Source organism: Bufo gargarizans, chromosome 3 (genome assembly GCF_014858855.1).
Source record: "Bufo gargarizans isolate SCDJY-AF-19 chromosome 3, ASM1485885v1, whole genome shotgun sequence".
Taxonomy (NCBI): Eukaryota; Metazoa; Chordata; class Amphibia; order Anura; family Bufonidae; genus Bufo; species Bufo gargarizans.
In genome coordinates, this window is record NC_058082.1 from 278,314,562 (window position 1) to 278,336,596 (window position 22,035).

The following is a 22,035-nucleotide window of genomic DNA, read 5'->3' on the forward strand; positions in this document are numbered from 1 at the left end:
ATACACACACACCCTAATGTATATAAGAAGTAAACAAGAGGTTTGCAAAATATACAAAGAATATATAAAATTTAAAGGATAACTGTTGTATTTTTATTTTTTTGGGAGTATTGGATTGTGGTGATTAATATCTCCTTGGTGGCCCTATTTCAACTTTTCACTGTGTATTCAATTACCCCTTAATTCCACAGTTTTGTTCCCTCTACTGCCTACTTTTACCTGTGCTTAAAATAGGGTTCCTAGGCAAGTAAGTAAATGATTAAAGCCAGGTCCTCCCCAGCAGCTGATAACAGTGCCTGGGCTGTGTGCACTTCTCCCTGTCCCTGCGCTTGGCAGACGCTCCCTCACTCAGCAGAGCTGGAGAAGGCAGAGTTGGAGCAGCGCACAACAGGGAAGGGAGATCTGCCGTCTGCTCAGTGTATAAATGAAAGCAACATGTGGTAAGAGGACCCCTTTGTGCTGCAGGAGATTAACCCTTTAGGGGGAGGGCTCTGGTTACTGACACTTTTGGGGGGCTATTGTTACTGGCTAGTGAGGGCAGGCGGGATTAGCCTCAGGGTGAGGGCAGTGGCGGCCATCTTAACTGAATAGTGAAATTGCAGTTTTATGCAGACTGGTTGCTAAGGGCTGAATCTTATTAAATATGGGGTAAGTCAGTCTAATAGTAACTGATTCTGGAATATCATGTTATTAGTAACTACATATATGAAAATTGAAATTAGGGTCTAAGTGTGACAGTTATCCTTTAAAATGGGAAAATACTGCTCCAAGCCAGTTCTTGATATTGTTTAAAAAGAAACTCCACCTTAGAAGTTCTTTTGGCAAGTCTAATAGACAATGGCATAATAATGCATTCTGATTACCAGAAATGCTTTCTTTAACCATGAAAATGTTCCTAAGGTATTCTATGATTGGATATTCATTTATTTTAATAACTCCAAACTAGATATCCACTTGAAGACTCTCAGTACAGATACAGATGCTGTATCATCGGCACATTTGATACCCAAGCCAAGAAGATACAGATGTAGCAGGGCTAGCACTCAAACTCTTAATGCAAATTTCTTAAAGAGGACCTTTCATCGGTACAAACATTGTAAGATAATTATCAGGCTGTGTAGCGCGGCGCCCCGGGACCTCACTGCACTTACTATTATTCCGGGGCGCCGCTCTGTTCTCCCTCTATGTCCCCTGGTATTTTCGCTGAATTGGTTATACTAGGCGGAGTCTGCCCTGTTTCTCCCTGGGCGTTCCTTCTCCCAGGCTGTAGCGCTGTCCAATCGCAGGACAGAGCTCACAGCCAGGGAGTGAAAAAAAAGTGGGCTACAGTAAAATTGTTATTCGGTGACTGCATAATGTACCTCGAGCCACATAATCACAATTTCTTTTATGTCAGGTGAATGCCTCATTTTTAAGGCCCGTACTCCTGTGGCCTAAAATAGAAATTTTCTCGGCTCCAACAGGGCACATTTCAGAGAATCTCCCTTTACGACGCATAAAAATGTCCCCTGATTAAGATACACGTTTTTTGTTGGAATTTTTGTCCCTCTCTAGGATATCACTGTCCATGTTGTGGGACTATTTGTGCACTTTTACTAAGTATTTAGTGGCTGCAGATATGAGCTGAATTTTTTAAGGTTTGCCTGCCATTAAAGTGAATGGGGCCCGAGTTAATGTGAACTTGCGGTTCACGAACATTTGATAGCGTTCGCGAACCGTCCCGCCGATGTTCGTCCATCAGTACCAGTGAATACATCACTTCTGCCCACACTGGTCCGAGCCGTGACATCTTGGATGAGTGTAATAGAAAGTGGTCATAGAAGCAGGGTGGCTCACCTATTTCTACAGACACAAGACACACATGGGTGTGTGTATCCCATGATGGAGGTAACACCTCTCTGGGCAGGCCTGGATCTACACCACCTCTTCTCTGTTAGCTAAGTATTGTTGGTTTATAAATGCAACATCTATTTGTGCATTTTGTACTGTGTGTTGTGCTTATCCTTATGGTACTATCTTATACTGTTCCTTTATCTACCTTTATAGTGTAAGGTTAGTATCATCATTCATTATATCATTGCCCATGATTGCCTTTGGACACATATCTGGTCAGACAGACACATTACAACTCTATTACTTGCCTTTGTGCTGCCTGCTGTATATTGTGTACTGATTGCTGTGTCTCCAGTATGAATGCATACCTTAGAGCAATTGTGACTTTTGGTATGCACTTATCATTTACCCATTATCACACTGGGTTAACTATTTGCACCAAATATGGTCACTACAACCTTGTGTCTTGCCCTTTGCATTTAGCTCATCTTAAGGATACATTAATGGGCAGGGTTTCTTCAACAGGCCTTCAGTGTAATGCTATATACAGGTATATAGGTAACTATACATATTGGGTGGATTTTACTTGACTACTAAGCTATCTTTGGAATAGTTATCATACTCTAATTTCTCACTATGGCACGAGCCCCTGATGAACCGTGTATCTTTGATCCACAGGGGTAAGTGCGTTAGGCATAGACATTTATCACTATGTAAGGCATGGGCCCACAGAACCATATGGACCCAATTTTGTAGTCATATCATTAGAATACACTATCACTATCTACAATGTTAGACTTTCCTGACCCTACTCTGGGGGCATTAGGGTTCCCCACTGTTTTTCACCTTATCAACAATTAGTCAGGATTTCCTGACCATATTTCTAACTAGTGGGGGTCATTCCCTAGGACGGCTGTTCTGCTTCAGTAGGGCAGATAGGAGCAGATCCCTCTCCCACATGGAAGAGTATCGATCCACTTATACCTTTGCACATTGGGGAGTTATCCACCCCAAGGGTACCATTGCTTTATTGGATCCAGATATACTAGACCCAGGGGCCTTCTACACATCCTTGTCCCTGCAGCGTATTATTATTACACCCCTTATACTACTGGCTCCATTAGCCACTAGGTCATCCTCCAAAGACCCTTGTGGTGCATAAGAAGACACCAGTATTATATAAAAAGTGCATGCTGGTCAAGTTACACCTCTGGCTAGAAGGAAGGGGTTAGGTCAAGAATTTAGCATTGGGGGAGAGGTGCTGTTTTAATTTTTGCCTCATGCAGCATGAAGGGTATGTGCTCCCCTGCCCCTGGCCACAAAGCACTGAGGGAAGGGGGGCCCAAGCTGAACTCTTGCACCAGGGCCCATGAGTAGGGATGAGCGAACTCGAACTGTATAGTTCGGGTTCGTACCGAATTTTGGGGTGTCCGTGACACGGACCCGAACCCGGACATTTTCGTAAAAGTCCGGGTTCGGGTTCGGTGTTCGTCGCTTTCTTGGCGCTTTTGTGACGCTTTCTTGGCGCTTTTTGAAAGGCTGCAAAGCAGCCAATCAACAAGCGTCATACTACTTGCCCCAAGAGGCCATCACAGCCATGCCTACTATTGGCATGGCTGTGATTGGCCAGAGCACCATGTGACCCAGCCTCTATTTAAGCTGGAGTCACATAGCGCCGCCCGTCACTCTGCTCTGATTAGCGTAGGGAGAGGTTGCGGCTGCGACAGTAGGGCGAGATTAGGCAGATTAACTCCTCCAAAGGACTTGATTAACTGATCGATCTGCAGCTGTGGATCATTGAGCTGCTGATCCTCAATTGCTCACTGTTTTTAGGCTGCCCAGACCGTTTGTCAGTCACATTTTTCTGGGGTGATCGGCGGCCATTTTGTGTCTTGTGGTGCGCCAGCACAAGCTGCGACCAAGTGCATTTAACCCTCAATGGTGTGGTTGTTTTTTGGCTAAAGCCTACATCAGGGTGAAGCTGTCACACCAAGTGCATTAACCAGCAATAGTCTGTTCATTTTTTGGCCATATACAAAATCAGGGGCAAGCTGCGCCTGTCACCAAGTGCATTTAACCCTCAATGGTGTGGTTGTTTTTTGGCTAAAGCCTACATCAGGGTGAAGCTGTCACACCAAGTGCATTTAACCAGCAATAGTCTGTTCATTTTTTGGCCATATACAAAATCAGGGGCAAGCTGCGCCTGTCACCAAGTGCATTTAACCCTCAATGGTGTGGTTGTTTTTTGGCTAAAGCCTACATCAGGGTGAAGCTGTCACACCAAGTGCATTTAACCAGCAATAGTCTGTTCATTTTTTGGCCATATACAAAATCAGGGGCAAGCTGCGCCTGTCACCAAGTGCATTTAACCCTCAATGGTGTGGTTGTTTTTTGGCTAAAGCCTACATCAGGGTGAAGCTGTCACACCAAGTGCATTTAACCAGCAATAGTCTGTTCATTTTTTGGCCATATACAAAATCAGGGGCAAGCTGCGCCTGTCACCAAGTGCATTTAACCCTCAATGGTGTGGTTGTTTTCTGGCTAAAGCCTACATCAGGGTGAAGCTGTCACACCAAGTGCATTTAACCAGCAATAGTCTGTTTATTTTTTGGCCATATACTACATCAGGGGCAAGCTGCGCCCGTCACCAAGTGCATTTAACCCTCAGTAGTGTGGTTGGTCAAGCTGTGACACCAAGTGCATTTAACCAGCAATAGTCTGTTCATTTTTTGGCCATATACTACATCAGGGGCAAGCTGCGCCCGTCACCAAGTGCATTTAACCAGCAATAGTGTGGTTATTTTTTGGCCATATCCCAGTCTAATTCTGTCACTAAATCCATACCGGTCACCCAGCGCCTAAATACTAGGCCTCAAATTTATATCCCGCTAAATCTCTCGTTACCGCTGTCCTGTTGTAGCTGGGAAAGTTATTTAGTGTCCGTCAAAGCACATTTTTTGTTCTGGGTTGAAGTACAATTCCCAATTTAGCAATTTCATAATTTAGTGGTTTCTGCTATATCAGAGCTATTTGAAATCTATCCCTAAAAGGGTATATAATATTCAAGGTGCACATTGGGTCATTCAGAATAACTTCACACACACCCGCTACTGTGTATTTCCAAGTCTAATTCTGTCACTAAACCCATACCTGTCACCCAGCGCCTAAATACTAGGCCTCAAATTTATATCCTGCTAAATCTCTCGTTACCGCTGTACTGTTGTTGCTTGGAAAGATATTTAGTGTCCGTCAAAGCACATTTTTTGTTCTGGGTTGAAGTACAATTCCCAATTTAGCAATTTCATAATTTAGTGGTTTCTGCTATATCAGAGCTATTTGAAATCTATCCCTAAAAGGGTATATAATATTCAAGGTGCACATTGGGTCATTCAGAATAACTTCACACACACCCGCTACTGTGTATTTTCAAGTCTAATTCTGTCACTAAACCCATACCTGTCACCCAGCGCCTAAATACTAGGCCTCAAATTTATATCCTGCTAAATCTCTCGTTACCGCTGTACTGTTGTTGCTGGGCAAGATATTTAGTGTCCGTCAAAGCACATTTTTTGTTCTGGGTTGAAATACAATTCCCAATTTAGCAATTTCATAATTTAGTGGTTTCTGCTATATCAGAGCTATTTGAAATCTATCCCTAAAAGGGTATATAATATTCAAGGTGCACATTGGGTCATTCAGAATAACTTCACACACACCCGCTACTGTGTATTTCCAAGTCTAATTCTGTCACTAAACCCATACCTGTCACCCAGCGCCTAAATACTAGGCCTCAAATTTATATCCTGCTAAATCTCTCGTTACCGCTGTACTGTTGTTGCTGGGCAAGATATTTAGTGTCCGTCAAAGCACATTTTTTGTTCTGGGTTGAAATACAATTCCCAATTTAGCAATTTCATAATTTAGTGGTTCCTGCTATATCAGAGCTATTTGAAATCTATCCCAAAAAGGGTATATAATATTCAAGGTGCACATAGGGTCATTCAGAATAACTTCACACACACGCTTCTGTGCATTTCCAAGTCTAATTCTGTCACTAAATCCATACCGGTCACCCAGCGCCTAAATACTAGGCCTCAAATTTATATCCCGCTGAATTTGAATACAATACATTGGGCCAAATAATATATTTGTTGTTGTGGTGAACCATAACAATGAGAAAAACATCTAGTAAGGGACGCGGACGTGGACATGGTCGTGGTGGTGTTAGTGGACCCTCTGGTGCTGGGAGAGGACGTGGCCGTTCTGCCACATCCACACGTCCTAGTGTACCAACTACCTCAGGTCCCAGTAGCCGCCAGAATTTACAGCGATATATGGTGGGGCCCAATGCCGTTCTAAGGATGGTAAGGCCTGAGCAGGTACAGGCATTAGTCAATTGGGTGGCCGACAGTGGATCCAGCACGTTCACATTATCTCCCACCCAGTCTTCTGCAGAAAGCGCACAGATGGCGCCTGAAAACCAACCCCATCAGTCTGTCACATCACCCCCATGCATACCAGGGAAACTGTCTCAGCCTCAAGTTATGCAGCAGTCTCTTATGCTGTTTGAAGACTCCGCTGGCAGGGTTTCCCAAGGGCATCCACCTAGCCCTTCCCCAGCGGTGAAAGACATAGAATGCACTGACGCACAACCACTTATGTTTCCTGATGATGAGGACATGGGAATACCACCTCAGCATGTCTCTGATGATGACGAAACACAGGTGCCAACTGCTGCGTCTTTCTGCAGTGTGCAGACTGAACAGGAGGTCAGGGATCAAGACTGGGTGGAAGACGATGCAGGGGACGATGAGGTCCTAGACCCCACATGGAATGAAGGTCGTGCCACTGACTTTCACAGTTCGGAGGAAGAGGCAGTGGTGAGACCGAGCCAACAGCGTAGCAAAAGAGGGAGCAGTGGGCAAAAGCAGAACACCCGCCGCCAAGAGACTCCGCCTGCTACTGACCGCCGCCATCTGGGACCGAGCACCCCAAAGGCAGCTTCAAGGAGTTCCCTGGCATGGCACTTCTTCAAACAATGTGCTGACGACAAGACCCGAGTGGTTTGCACGCTGTGCCATCAGAGCCTGAAGCGAGGCATTAACGTTCTGAACCTGAGCACAACCTGCATGACCAGGCACCTGCATGCAAAGCATGAACTGCAGTGGAGTAAACACCTTAAAACCAAGGAAGTCACTCAGGCTCCCCCTGCTACCTCTTCTGCTGCTGCCGCCTCGGCCTATTCTGCTGCTGCCGCCTCGGCCTCTTCCTCCGCCTCTGGAGGAACGTTGGCACCTGCCGCCCAGCAAACAGGGGATGTACCACCAACACCACCACCACCACCTCCGTCACCAAGCGTCTCAACCATGTCACACGCCAGCGTTCAGCTCTCCATCTCACAAACATTTGATAGAAAGCGTAAATTCCCACCTAGCCACCCTCGATCCCTGGCCCTGAATGCCAGCATTTCTAAACTACTGGCCTATGAAATGCTGTCATTTAGGCTGGTGGACACAGACAGCTTCAAACAGCTCATGTCGCTTGCTGTCCCACAGTATGTTGTTCCCAGCCGGCACTACTTCTCCAAGAGAGCCGTGCCTTCCCTGCACAACCAAGTATCCGATAAAATCAAGTGTGCACTGCGCAACGCCATCTGTAGCAAGGTCCACCTAACCACAGATACGTGGACCAGTAAGCACGGCCAGGGACGCTATATCTCCCTAACTGCACACTGGGTAAATGTAGTGGCAGCTGGGCCCCAGGCGGAGAGCTGTTTGGCGCACGTCCTTCCGCCGCCAAGGATCGCAGGGCAACATTCTTTGCCTCCTGTTGCCACCTCCTCCTTCTCGGCTTCCTCCTCCTCTTCTTCCACCTGCTCATCCAGTCAGCCACACACCTTCACCACCAACTTCAGCACAGCCCGGGGTAAACGTCAGCAGGCCATTCTGAAACTCATATGTTTGGGGGACAGGCCCCACACCGCACAGGAGTTGTGGCGGGGTATTGAACAACAGACCGACGAGTGGTTGCTGCCGGTGAGCCTCAAGCCCGGCCTGGTGGTGTGTGATAATGGGCGAAATCTCGTTGCAGCTCTGGGACTAGCCAATTTGACGCACATCCCTTGCTTGGCGCATGTGCTGAATTTGGTGGTGCAGAAGTTCATTCACAACTACCCCGACATGTCAGAGCTGCTGCATAAAGTGCGGGCCGTCTGTTCGCGCTTCCGGCGTTCACATCCTGCCGCTGCTCGCCTGTCTGCGCTACAGCGTAACTTCGGCCTTCCCGCTCACCGCCTCATATGCGACGTGCCCACCAGGTGGAACTCCACCTTGCACATGCTGGACAGACTGTGCGAGCAGCAGCAGGCCATAGTGGAGTTTCAGCTGCAGCACGCACGGGTCAGTCGCACTACAGAACAGCACCACTTCACCACCAATGACTGGGCCTCCATGCGAGACCTGTGTGCCCTGTTGCGCTGTTTCGAGTACTCCACCAACATGGCCAGTGGCGATGACACCGTTATCAGCGTTACAATACCACTTCTATGTCTCCTTGAGAAAACACTTAGGGCGATGATGGAAGAGGAGGTGGCCCAGGAGGAGGAGGAGGAGGAGGAGGAAGAGGGGTCATTTTTAGCACTTTCAGGCCAGTCTCTTCGAAGTGACTCAGAGGGAGGTTTTTGGCAACAGCAGAGGCCAGGTACAAATGTGGCCAGCCAGGGCCCACTACTGGAGGACGAGGAGGACGAGGATGAGGAGGAGGTGGAGGAGGATGAGGATGAAGCATGGTCACAGCGGGGTGGCACCCAACGCAGCTCGGGTCCATCACTGGTGCGTGGCTGGGGGGAAAGGCAGGACGATGACGATACGCCTCCCACAGAGGACAGCTTGTCCTTACCCCTGGGCAGCCTGGCACACATGAGCGACTACATGCTGCAGTGCCTGCGCAACGACAGCAGAGTTGCCCACATTTTAACCTGTGCGGACTACTGGGTTGCCACCCTGCTGGATCCACGCTACAAAGACAATGTGCCCACCTTACTTCCTGCACTGGAGCGTGATAGGAAGATGCGCGAGTACAAGCGCACGTTGGTAGACGCGCTACTGAGAGCATTCCCAAATGTCACAGGGGAACAAGTGGAAGCCCAAGGCCAAGGCAGAGGAGGAGCAAGAGGTCGCCAAGGCAGCTGTGTCACGGCCAGCTCCTCTGAGGGCAGGGTTAGCATGGCAGAGATGTGGAAAACTTTTGTCAACACGCCACAGCTAACTGCACCACCACCTGATACGCAACGTGTTAGCAGGAGGCAACATTTCACTAACATGGTGGAACAGTACGTGTGCACACCCCTCCACGTACTGACTGATGGTTCGGCCCCATTCAACTTCTGGGTCTCTAAATTGTCCACGTGGCCAGAGCTAGCCTTTTATGCCTTGGAGGTGCTGGCCTGCCCGGCAGCCAGCGTTTTGTCTGAACGTGTATTCAGCACGGCAGGGGGCGTCATTACAGACAAACGCAGCCGCCTGTCTACAGCCAATGTGGACAAGCTGACGTTCATAAAAATGAACCAGGCATGGATCCCACAGGACCTGTCCGTCCCTTGTCCAGATTAGACATTAACTACCTCCCCATAACCATATATTATTGGACTCCAGGGCACTTCCTCATTCAATCCTATTTTTATTTTCATTTTACCATTATATTGCAAGGCTACCCAAAGTTGAATGAACCTCTCCTCTGCCTGTGTGCTAGGCCTAAATATATGCCAATGGATTGTTGCAGTGGTGGCTGACGTGAAGCCTCATTCTCTGCTATGACATGCAGACTGATTCTCTGGTGACATGAAGCCAGATTGTCTGTTACGGGACCTCTCTCCTCTGCCTGGGTGCTGGGCCTGAATTTATGACAATGGACTGTTGCAGTGGTGGCTGACGTGAAGCCTGATTCTCTGCTATGACATGCAGACTGATTCTCTGCTGACATGAAGCCAGATCCTCTGTTGCGGGACCTCTCTCCTCTGCCTGGGTGCTGGGCCTAAATTTATGAAAATGGACTGTTGCAGTGGTGGGTGACGTGAAGCCTCATTCTCTGCTATGACATGCAGACTGATTCTCTGCTGACATGAAGCCAGATTGTCTGTTACGGGACCTCTCTCCTCTGCCTGGGTGCTGGGCCTAAATATCTGACAATGGACTGTTGCATTGGTGGCTGACGTGAAGCCTGATTCTCTGCTATGATATGAAGACTGATTCTCTGCTGACATGAAGCCAGATTGTCTGTTACGGGACCTCTCTCCTCTGCCTGTGTGCTAGGCCTAAATATATGCCAATGGATTGTTGCAGTGGTGGCTGACGTGAAGCCTGATTCTCTGCTATGACATGCAGACTAATTCTCTGCTGACATGAAGCCAGATTGTCTGTTACGGGACCTCTCTCCTCTGCCTGGGTGCTGGGCCTAAATTTATGACAATGGACTGTTGCAGTGGTGGCTGACGTGAAGCCTGATTCTCTGCTATGACATGCAGACTGATTCTCTGCTGACATGAAGCCAGATCCTCTGTTACGGGACCTCTCTCCTCTGCCTGGGTGCTGGGCCTAAATTTATGAAAATGGACTGTTGCAGTGGTGGGTGACGTGAAGCCTCATTCTCTGCTATGACATGCAGACTGATTCTCTGCTGACATGAAGCCAGATTGTCTGTTACGGGACCTCTCTCCTCTGCCTGGGTGCTGGGCCTGAATTTATGACAATGGACTGTTGCAGTGGTGGCTGACGTGAAGCCTGATTCTCTGCTATGACATGCAGACTAATTCTCTGCTGACATGAAGCCAGATTGTCTGTTACGGGACCTCTCTCCTCTGCCTGGGTGCTGGGCCTAAATTTATGAAAATGGACTCTTACAGTGGTGGGTGACGTGAAGCCTGATTCTCTGCTATGACATGAAGACTGATTCTCTGCTGACATGAAGCCAGATCCTCTGTTACGGGACCTCTCTCCTCTGCCTGGGTGCTGGGCCTAAATATCTGACAATGGACTGTTGCATTGGTGGCTGACGTGAAGCCTGATTCTCTGCTATGATATGAAGACTGATTCTCTGCTGACATGAAGCCAGATTGTCTGTTACGGGACCTCTCTCCTCTGCCTGTGTGCTAGGCCTAAATATATGCCAATGGATTGTTGCAGTGGTGGCTGACGTGAAGCCTGATTCTCTGCTATGACATGCAGACTGATTCTCTGGTGACATGAAGCCAGATCCTCTGTTACGGGACCTCTCTCCTCTGCCTGGGTGCTGGGCCTAAATTTATGAAAATGGACTGTTGCAGTGGTGGGTGACGTGAAGCCTGATTCTCTGCTATGACATGCAGACTGATTCTCTGGTGACATGAAGCCAGATCCTCTGTTACGGGACCTCTCTCCTCTGCCTGGGTGCTGGGCCTAAATTTATGAAAATGGACTGTTGCAGTGGTGGGTGACGTGAAGCCTCATTCTCTGCTATGACATGCAGACTGATTCTCTGCTGACATGAAGCCAGATCGTCTGTTACGGGACCTCTCTCCTCTGCCTGGGTGCTGGGCCTAAATTTATGAAAATGGACTCTTACAGTGGTGGGTGACGTGAAGCCTGATTCTCTGCTATGACATGAAGACTGATTCTCTGCTGACATGAAGCCAGATCCTCTGTTACGGGACCTCTCTCCTCTGCCTGGGTGCTGGGCCTAAATATCTGACAATGGACTGTTGCATTGGTGGCTGACGTGAAGCCTGATTCTCTGCTATGATATGAAGACTGATTCTCTGCTGACATGAAGCCAGATTGTCTGTTACGGGACCTCTCTCCTCTGCCTGTGTGCTAGGCCTAAATATATGCCAATGGATTGTTGCAGTGGTGGCTGACGTGAAGCCTGATTCTCTGCTATGACATGCAGACTGATTCTCTGGTGACATGAAGCCAGATCCTCTGTTACGGGACCTCTCTCCTCTGCCTGGGTGCTGGGCCTAAATTTATGAAAATGGACTGTTGCAGTGGTGGGTGACGTGAAGCCTGATTCTCTGCTATGACATGCAGACTGATTCTCTGGTGACATGAAGCCAGATCCTCTGTTACGGGACCTCTCTCCTCTGCCTGGGTGCTGGGCCTAAATTTATGAAAATGGACTGTTGCAGTGGTGGGTGACGTGAAGCCTCATTCTCTGCTATGACATGCAGACTGATTCTCTGCTGACATGAAGCCAGATTGTCTGTTACGGGACCTCTCTCCTCTGCCTGGGTGCTGGGCCTGAATTTATGACAATGGACTGTTGCAGTGGTGGCTGACGTGAAGCCTGATTCTCTGCTATGATATGAAGACTGATTCTCTGCTGACATGAAGCCAGATTGTCTGTTACGGGACCTCTCTCCTCTGCCTGGGTGCCGGGGCCTAAATATCTGAGAATGGACTGTTCCAGTGGTGGGTAACGGGAAGCCAGATTCTCTGCTATGATATGAAGACTGATTCTCTGCTGACATGAAGCCAGATTGTCTGTTACGGGACCTCTCTCCTCTGCCTGGGTGCTGGGCCTAAATTTATGAAAATGGACTCTTACAGTGGTGGGTGACGTGAAGCCTGATTCTCTGCTATGACATGAAGACTGATTCTCTGCTGACATGAAGCCAGATTGTCTGTTACGGGACCTCTCTCCTCTGCCTGGGTGCCGGGGCCTAAATATCTGAGAATGGACTGTTCCAGTGGTGGGTGACGGGAAGCCAGATTCTCTGCTATGGAACCTCTCTCCAATTGATTTTGGTTAATTTTTATTTATTTAATTTTTATTTTAATTAATTTCCCTATCCACATTTGTTTGCAGGGGATTTACCTACATGTTGCTGCCTTTTGCAGCCCTCTAGCCCTTTCCTGGGCTGTTTTACAGCCGTTTTAGTGCCGAAAAGTTCGGGTCCCCATTGACTTCAATGGGGTTCGGGTTCGGGACGAAGTTCGGATCGGGTTCGGATCCCGAACCCGAACATTTCCGGGATGTTCGGCCGAACTTCTCGAACCCGAACATCCAGGTGTTCGCTCAACTCTACCCATGAGCCTTTAGCTACACCCTTGGTCAGATCCCTTATTCTTCCCTGTCTGGCAACAGTGTAGTCTAGTAACAGACACTAGGATTTTGGTAGTCTGTCACTTTGGAGTTAAAATGAAGACTTTTTGAGAACTCACAGGCACAACTGTGCACGACACAGCCGGTGCTAAAGCAACAAGTCCAGTTTATTTGCAGGACATGCAGGCTCACCTCACCTTCTCCATGACAGGATTTCCATATAACTATGTCAATTGGTGGCTCAAGAGAAGGGTAAATCTGCATATCATGAATTCATCAGACTCCTCGCTGGCCGGCAGCACAAGAGACCTGACAGGTTCCCTTTAAGGGTACTTTCACACTTGCGTTTTTCTTTTCCGGCATAGAGTTCCGTCATAGGGGCTCTATACCGGAAAATAACTGATCAGTTTTATCCCCATGCATTCTGAATGGAGAGTAATCCCTTCAGTTTGCATCAGGATGTCTTCAGTTCAGTCATTTTGACTGATCAGGCAAAAGAGAAAAACGCAGCATGCTACGGTTTTCTCTCCGGCGAAAAAAACTAAAGACTTGCCTGAACGCCGGATCCAGCATTTTTTCCCATAGGAATGTATTAGCGCCGGATCCGGCATTCAGAATACTGGAATGCCGGATCCGTCGTTCCGGCATGCGCATGCGCAGATCGGTAAAAATGAGAAAAAAAGACGGATCCGTCGCATGACAAGCGGAGAGACGGATCCGTCCTTGCAATGCATTTGTGAGACTGATCCGCATCCGGATCCGTCTCACAAATGCTTTCAGTCAGCGGCAGATTGGCGGATCCGGCGGGCAGTTCCGACTACGGAACTGCCCGCCGGATCACACTGCCGCAAGTGTGAACGTAGCCTAAGGGTACTTTCACACATGCGTTGTTTGAGTCTGGCAGGCATTCTGGCTGGCAGGCAGAATACAGGCAAACTGTATTCAAACGCATGTCATTTTTTCTGACTGATCAGGATCCTGATCAGTCTGAAAAATGCCTGATCAGTCAGAAAAATGCATTGCAATTCCGGATCCGTTTTTCCGGTGTCATCAGGCAAAACGGATCCAATATATATTTTTTTCTCATATTCAAAGGTCTACGCATGCGCAGACCGGAAGGACGGATCCGGCATTCTGGTATTTTGAATGCCGGATCTGGCACTAATACAGTCCTATGGAAAAAAATGCCGGATCCGGCACTCAGGCAAGTCTTCTGTTTTTTTCGCCGGAGATAAAACCGTAGCATGCTGCGGTTTTATCTTTTGCCTGATCAGTCAAAAAGACTGAACTGAAGACATCCTGATGCATCCTGAACGGATAACTCTCCATTCAGAATGCATGGGGATAAAACTGATCAGTTCTTATCCGGTATAGAGCCCCTAAGACGGAACTCTATGCCGGAAAAGAATAACGCTAGTGTGAAAGTAGCCTAAGGCCTCTTTCACACTTGCGTTGTCCGGATCCGGCGTGTACTCCACTTGCCGGAATTACACGCCGGATCCGGAAAAACGCAAGTGTACTGAAAGCATTTGAAGACGGATCCGTCTTCAAAATGCTTTCAGTGTTACTATGGCACCCAGGACGCTATTAAAGTCCTGGTTGCCATAGTAGTAGTGGGGAGCGTGGGAGCGGTATACTTACCATCCGTGCGGCTCCCGGGGCGCTCCAGAGTGACGTCAGAGCGCCCCATGCGCATGGATGACGTGTCCATGTGATCACGTGATCCATGCGCTTGGGGCGCCCTGACGTCACTCTGGAGCGCCCCGGGAGCCGCACGGATGGTAAGTATGCTGCTCCCCGCTCCCCACTGCACTTTACCATGGCTGCCAGGACTTTAGCGTCCCGGCAGCCATGGTAACCATTGAGAAAAAGCTAAACGTTGCATCCGGCAATGCGCCGAAACGACGTTTAGCTTAAGGCCGGATCCGGATCAATGCCTTTCAATGGGCATTCATTCCGGATCCGGCCTTGCGGCAAGTGTTCCGGATTTTTGGCCGGAGCAAAAAGCGCAGCATGCTGCGCTATTTGCTGCGGCCAAAAAACGTTCCGTTCCGGAACGGAAATACATCCTGATGCATCCTGAAGGACGGACTGTCCATTCAGAATGCATTAGGAAAATCCTGATCAGTATTCTTCCGGCATAGAGCCCCGACGACGGAACTCTATGCCGGAAGACTATAACGCAGATGTGAAAGAGCCCTAAGTCGATCATGTCTTGCTGTACTAGATTCCCCATTTTCTTTTTCCATTAGATACAAGGGTAGCAGAGTTTAGTCTAAACCCTATAAGGTTTCATTGTCAAAGAAATGTTGTTAGTGTTCTGAGTTTCTGAGATAAAATGCATCTGGTTGCTCTGAAAGGCCTTGGTTTCTAGGCCGTCTTCTCATTGTGCTGTAACATCTCTTGTCTCTTGTGTGACATAATGAACATTTTGTTATTCTTGTTTTTCCACACAAATGGAAATCAGTTTAAGTAGCTCTGACTTTAGTACATTATTTATCTGAAGATACACACTGTACAACTTGCAGGTATACAATAGTCTAGCCCTAATGGATGGTTCGTTATAATGACTGAGTTGCTCAATGCTTTGTGTGTATGCTTTTATAAAATAGGATGTTTTTGTAGATATTATATAGTGTGATTTACTTTTCTAGCACCCAGCATTTGTCACATAGAAAAAAAAACAAGGTCCAAACAGACAAACTGGATGTGTATGTCTGCTGCTTTCAATAATTTAGCCATTCATGCGGGACAGACAGAAAACTTTGTGATCCCGGATTTCCTTCTATTTTCAGTCTAGTTGACACAAGATTTAAAAATAAATAACTTATTTATGTCATGGCTTATTGTATAATCTTGTTATTGTATTATGTTATTTGTTATGACAAATATTGACATATCAGTAATGATCAAACTGCTAATGAGGTCAATGATTTATTGGTCAGTTTGGATCAAAGCAAAAGGGTTTTTCGAGATCTTTTTACTGATGACCTGTCCTCTGCATAAGTCTCATCAGTATCTGATCTGTAGGGGTTCGACACCCGGAACCCACACCAATCAGCTGTTTACGAAGGTACCAGGCTTCTCTCTGCTCACCAAGCACAACGCCGTCCATTTGATAGTGGGTGTGCTTGGGATTGCAGCTCAGCCTCATTCGCTTCAATGGGACTGAGCTGTGCCTAGGCCATGTGACTGATGAAAGTGACGTCACTTGGCCTAGGGAAAGCTATGAGAAGGCCGCAGTGCTACTGCAAACATCGGTGCCTTCTTAAACAGCTGATCAGCAGGGTTCTTGAGTGTTAGACTCCCAATGATCAAATGCTGATGACCTATCCTTTAAGTGTTGAAGTGTTGAAGGTAATTACACATGAATGAGTAGAAATGTATGAATTTGCATATCATTCCAATGTTTACTATATCCACTACATAATAGATGTAAAATATTCAAAATAGCCCGTGCCCTGCATGATCTAGTGCAGGGCAAGGAAGCGCATCGGAGCATGAGATGCACCGATGCCAACATCAGGGGGGCTGCCTGGGTGAAAATAAGAGTATGTCCGGGTTCAGCTCTGAACGCTGACAACCCCTTTAATTGTGGATATCAATTATTAATTTCAATAGATGCATGTTGGCCTTCAAATCTGAGAGCCACATCATCTTTTCAGCTTTAAATAGGACATGCCACCTCTCTTGACATGTCAGTTTAACCCCTTCAGTACCTAGCCACTTTTCACCTTAAATCCCAGGCAGATTTTTACAAATCTGACATGCGTCAATTTATGTCGTAATAACTTTGGAACGCTTTTACTTATCCAAGCCATTCTGAGATTGTTTTCTCGTCACACATTGTACTTCATGACAGTCATAAATGTAAGTCAATATATTTTACTTTTATTTATGAAAAAAATCCCAAATTTACCAAAATTTTTTTTTTTTTTACAATATTCAAAATTTCAATTTCTCTGCTTTTAAAACAGAAAGTGATTCCTCATAAAATAGTTATTACTTAACATTCCCCATATGTCTGCTTTATGTTGGCATCACTTTGTAAATGTCATTTTTTTTTTTTAGGATGTTAGAAGGCTTAAAATTTTTGAAGCAATTTTTTTTACTTTTCAACAAAATTTCCGAAACCATTTTTTTAAGCAGCTTTTATTTAAAACTGATGTTACAAACTTTGTTAACCCTTAAGGTGTTCCGCAAGAATTAAAGGAAAATCGAGGTGAAATTTAACTTTTTTGGAAGATTTTTTATTTTAATTTCATTTTTTTATTGCAACACAGCAAGGGTTAACAGGAAAATAAGCCTCAATATATATTACTCTGATTCTGCAGTTTACAGAAATTCCCCATATGTGGCGGTAAACCTCTCTATGGGCACATGGCAGTGATCAGAAGGATAGGAGCACCATATGGATTTGGAGGCAGATTTTGTTAGAATGGTTTTTAGGCACCATTTTGTATTTGAAAAGACCCTGACGTACCCCTACAGTGGAAACCCTCAAAAAGTGACCCCATTTTGGAAACTACAGTGTTGTTTCACATTTTTTGTTCTCTATTATTCAATATAACAACTGATATTGCATAATAAATGTCATATAGTAATATGACAAGAAATTTGAAACAACACTAAATTATATAGCCCCGACTATTATATTATTGTATTGTATTTTCCTGTTCCTTTGTTCTGGTGTCCCTCCATGGAAATGTACAGCCTCCCGTTTTGTCATATATTCTAGTAAAGGTATTTGCTTGGTTGCTAGGAAACTAAACGCTCGAGGGAGTCATATGACAAATCAAGAAATGTGACTGAAGTGTCACGTCCTGTTGAAGTGACTTGAGAAGTCACATGACATAAGCGCAGATAGCTGGTGTGCCTGCAATATTTGCTGATACTAGAATGTAGTTGCTCTTCTGAGGACACAAGCAGTATACTAGGAGGGACTGGGAGGCGTGCATGCGCAGTGGGAGATTAGAGATGCTATGCACATTTTTCTACTATTTGGCCCACCAGAATACTTCTCTCAGCATAACATTAGGTATGTTAGTTAGTTTAATGGCCACTACAGGATTAATTTAAATGTATATATGTGTTTATTATATGAAATTAAGTTGGGGGCAGAGTTGACCTCTGTGAAGGGAGCACTTTGCCTAATCAAATGTGTATTATGGGTATATATATGTTCACTGAGGTGTACTAATTTGAGCTTAAGAAAGTCGAAACGCCGCTTGTCTGGTGAAAATAAACAAGAAGTATTCTGAAGACTTGGAGTGCTGCAGTTTCTGTTTACTAAGCGGATTTGGGAGTTTGGAAGGTCGGGACTTATCACTGCAGGCACCGCCACCAAATGGCCTCACTGAGATGTCTCAGTAAGTAGTGCTGTCTTACTACATTTATTTAGGAGAAAAAGTACCACATAATTTGTTACCCACTGTCTCCTTAATACGACAACACCCCATATGTGGTGGTAAACTTCTGTAGGGGCACATGGCAGGATTCAGAAAGGAAAGAAGCACCATATGGCTTTTGCTGCGCAGATTTTGATGGATTATTTTATGGGTGCCATTGTTTATTATTTCTTAAGGGGCTATTTTTTTGCGGGATGAGGTGATGTTTTCATTGGTACCATTTTGGGGTAAATAAGACTTTTTGATTGCTTGGTATTGCACTTTTTGTGAGGCAAGGTGAAAAAAATTGCTGTTTTGGCATAGTTTTTTTTAAAATATATTTTGTTTACAAGAATTCCTCTGAGTGGGCAAATAATGTGATATTTTTATAGAGAAGGTTGTTACGGATGTGGCGATACCTAATATGTCTATTATTTTTATTTCCGTTAAGTTTTACACAGTGAAAGCCTTATTGAACAGAATAAAAGCTTGTTTTTCTGAGAGCCATATTTATTTTCTGGCCGATTAGGTAAGGTCTAATTTTTTGCAGGATGAGATGATGGTTTGATTGTTACCATTGTGGGCTAAATACACCTTTTTGATCACTTGGTAGTACACTTTTTGTGAGGCAAGGTGACCAGAAAATGGCTGTTTTGGCACAGGTTTTTTTTTTGTGCCATTCACCGTACTGGGTGGATCATGTGATATTTTTATAGAGTCGGTTGATAGGGACACGTCGATACCTAATACTTTTCTCTTTTTCCCTAATTTTTATTTTTTAAAGGATGCTTTTTTTACTTTTAATTTTGTTAAACTTTTTTTTTACTTTATTTATTGTCTGACTCTGGGACTTCGACTTTTGGGGGTCTGATCCCCGTTATAATGCATTACAATTCATCTGTATTGTAATGCATTGGCTGTAAGTGTATTACCAGTGTAATACACTTACAGCCTGCTTCCTGTAAGATCCAGTGGGCTGGATCTTACAGGCTAACAGGGAAGGCAGCCACGATGCTCAGAGCTGCTTTAGATTTCAGTCTTCTTTTATGGCAGAAAACTAGCATAAAAGGAGATTAATGTGGTCCACTGGCCTTGACCCCTCCTGTCCTCACCACGCCCCATTTTTGGAAAGTGACGAGGGTGGTGTAGAAATGCCACTTCACCTAGATTTAGGAGCAATGACATTTAAACTGTTGCAAACACAAGGTTTGCAACTTTTTTTACACCACAAAATTGGCATGGAGGGAATGATAAATTCACCCCAAAGTATGACATCCCTTTCCAAGCACTGATGCCACTTCATTCGATATATCATGTCTATAAAAAGTTCTACAATATAGCTGGACACAATCCATTAAATATAGGTAATGCCCAATATTAATATTGTGGTTAAATGTTTTAGATGCAAGCTATGAGAAATGGAGCAACTGGAAGATGCCCCCTCCCCATACCAGTGGCTAGATATTCCAGTGTACATTAGCGGTGTGATTTCATTGTTTTTAAATAATGGATTATGACTTGTATTTCACAAAATGTATTTACTGATCTCAGTTCTGACCGAGTGTATAAAATCTATTTTGTACACTTGTTAATGTGTTCATTATTAGTGTTGAGCGCGAATATTCGAATATCGAATTTTTTTCGCGAATATCGGCACTTCGCTAATTCGCGAATATTTCGAATATAGTGATATAAATTCGATATTTCGAATATTCGTTTTTTTTTTTTTTTTGTTTTTTTTTTATTGTTATATTTTTTTCTTTCCCACTTCCCTAAAGTTGTTCTTACCTGTCCTTTGGATTCCTGGCTTCCTGGCTGCTCCAGTCAGTGCCCGTTGCCGCTTCTGCCGACTTCCATGCTCATGGAGCGTCCTCATCACCATGGGAACATCTCCATATACTAGAATGTACTGTCGGATTTGAGAATTACGTTGAAATCGCAATTCGATTTTTTCAAGTTATAAAATTCGAATTTCGATTTTAACTTAGCACTGCTATATGCCATATTAGTTAGCCTAATATGGCATATAGCAGTGCTAAGTTAAAATCGAAATTCGAATTTTATAACTTGAAAAAATCGAATTGCGATTTCAACGTAATTCTCAAATCCGACAGTACATTCTAGTATATGGAGTCGTTCCCATGGTGATGGGGACGCTCCATAAGCATGGAATATGGCTTCAATGGCTTGGTAGAATTAGCGAATTGACGAATATATTCGTTATATTCCACAAAACGAATATAACGAATGTATTCGTCATATTCCACAAAACGAATATAACGAATGTATTCGTCATATTCCACAAAACGAAGATAACGAAGTATTCTGCATCTTCATTTTAGCTACCTATTCATCAATTTCGCTAATTCTAGCAATGATATAGGAAAGTTGACTATAGAGACAGCTAAGTATAATTCGCTATGCGATTATATGACTGCTTTTTTTTATAAATAGTATAATTATAATAATTATCAGGTATTATAATTATTCTATTTATTTAAAAAAAAAGCAGTAATATAATCGCATAGCGAATTAAACTTAGCTGTCCAGTCAGTGCCCGTTGCCGCTTCTGCCGACTTCCATGCTCATGGAGCGTCCCCATCACCATGGGAACATCTCCATATACTAGAATGTACTGTCGGATTTGAGAATTACGTTGAAATCGCAATTCGATTTTTTCAAGTTATAATAATCGAATTTCGATTTTAACTTAGCACTGCTATATGCCATATTAGTTAGCCTAATATGGCATATAACAGTGCTAAGCTAAAATCGAAATTCGATTATTATAACTTGACATAATCGAATTGCGATTCCAACTTGGACCTGGTTTACTATATGGTTGGCTTCAATGGCTTGGTAGAATTAGCGAATTGACGAATATATTCGTTATATTCCACAAAACGAATATATTCGTCATATTCCACAAAACGAAGATAACGAAGTATTCGTCATATTCCACAAAACGAAGATAACGAAGTATTCTGCATCTTCATTTTAGCTACCTATTCATCAATTTCGCTAATTCTAGCAATGATATAGGAAAGTTGACTATAGAGACAGCTAAGTATAATTCGCTATGCGATTATATGACTGCTTTTTTTTATAAATAGTATAATTATAATAATTATCAGGTATTATAATTATTCTATTTATTTAAAAAAAAAGCAGTAATATAATCGCATAGCGAATTATACTTAGCTGTCTCTATAGTCAACTTTCCTATATCATTGCTAGAATTAGCGAAATTGATGAATAGGTAGCTAAAATGAAGATGCAGAATACTTCGTTATCTTCGTTTTGTGGAATATGACGAATACTTCGTTATCTTCGTTTTGTGGAATATGACGAATATATTCGTTTTGTGGAATATAACGAATATATTCGTCAATTCGCTAATTCTACCAAGCCATTGAAGCCAACCATATAGTAAACCAGGTCCAAGTTGGAATCGCAATTCGATTATGTCAAGTTATAATAATCGAATTTCGATTTTAGCTTAGCACTGTTATATGCCATATTAGGCTAACTAATATGGCATATAGCAGTGCTAAGTTAAAATCGAAATTCGATTATTATAACTTGAAAAAATCGAATTGCGATTTCAACGTAATTCTCAAATCCGACAGTACATTCTAGTATATGGAGATGTTCCCATGGTGATGGGGACGCTCCATGAGCATGGAAGTCGGCAGAAGCGGCAACGGGCACTGACTGGACAGCTAAGTTTAATTCGCTA

At 44.6% G+C, this 22,035-nt stretch overlaps 1 protein-coding gene across 1 annotated transcript in view; it reads left to right on the forward strand.

Annotated features, from left to right (window-relative positions):
- DOC2B (double C2 domain beta) overlaps positions 1 to 22,035 on the forward strand; it is an 895,105-nt gene that overhangs the window by 264,206 nt on the left and 608,864 nt on the right. The window lies entirely within an intron of this gene.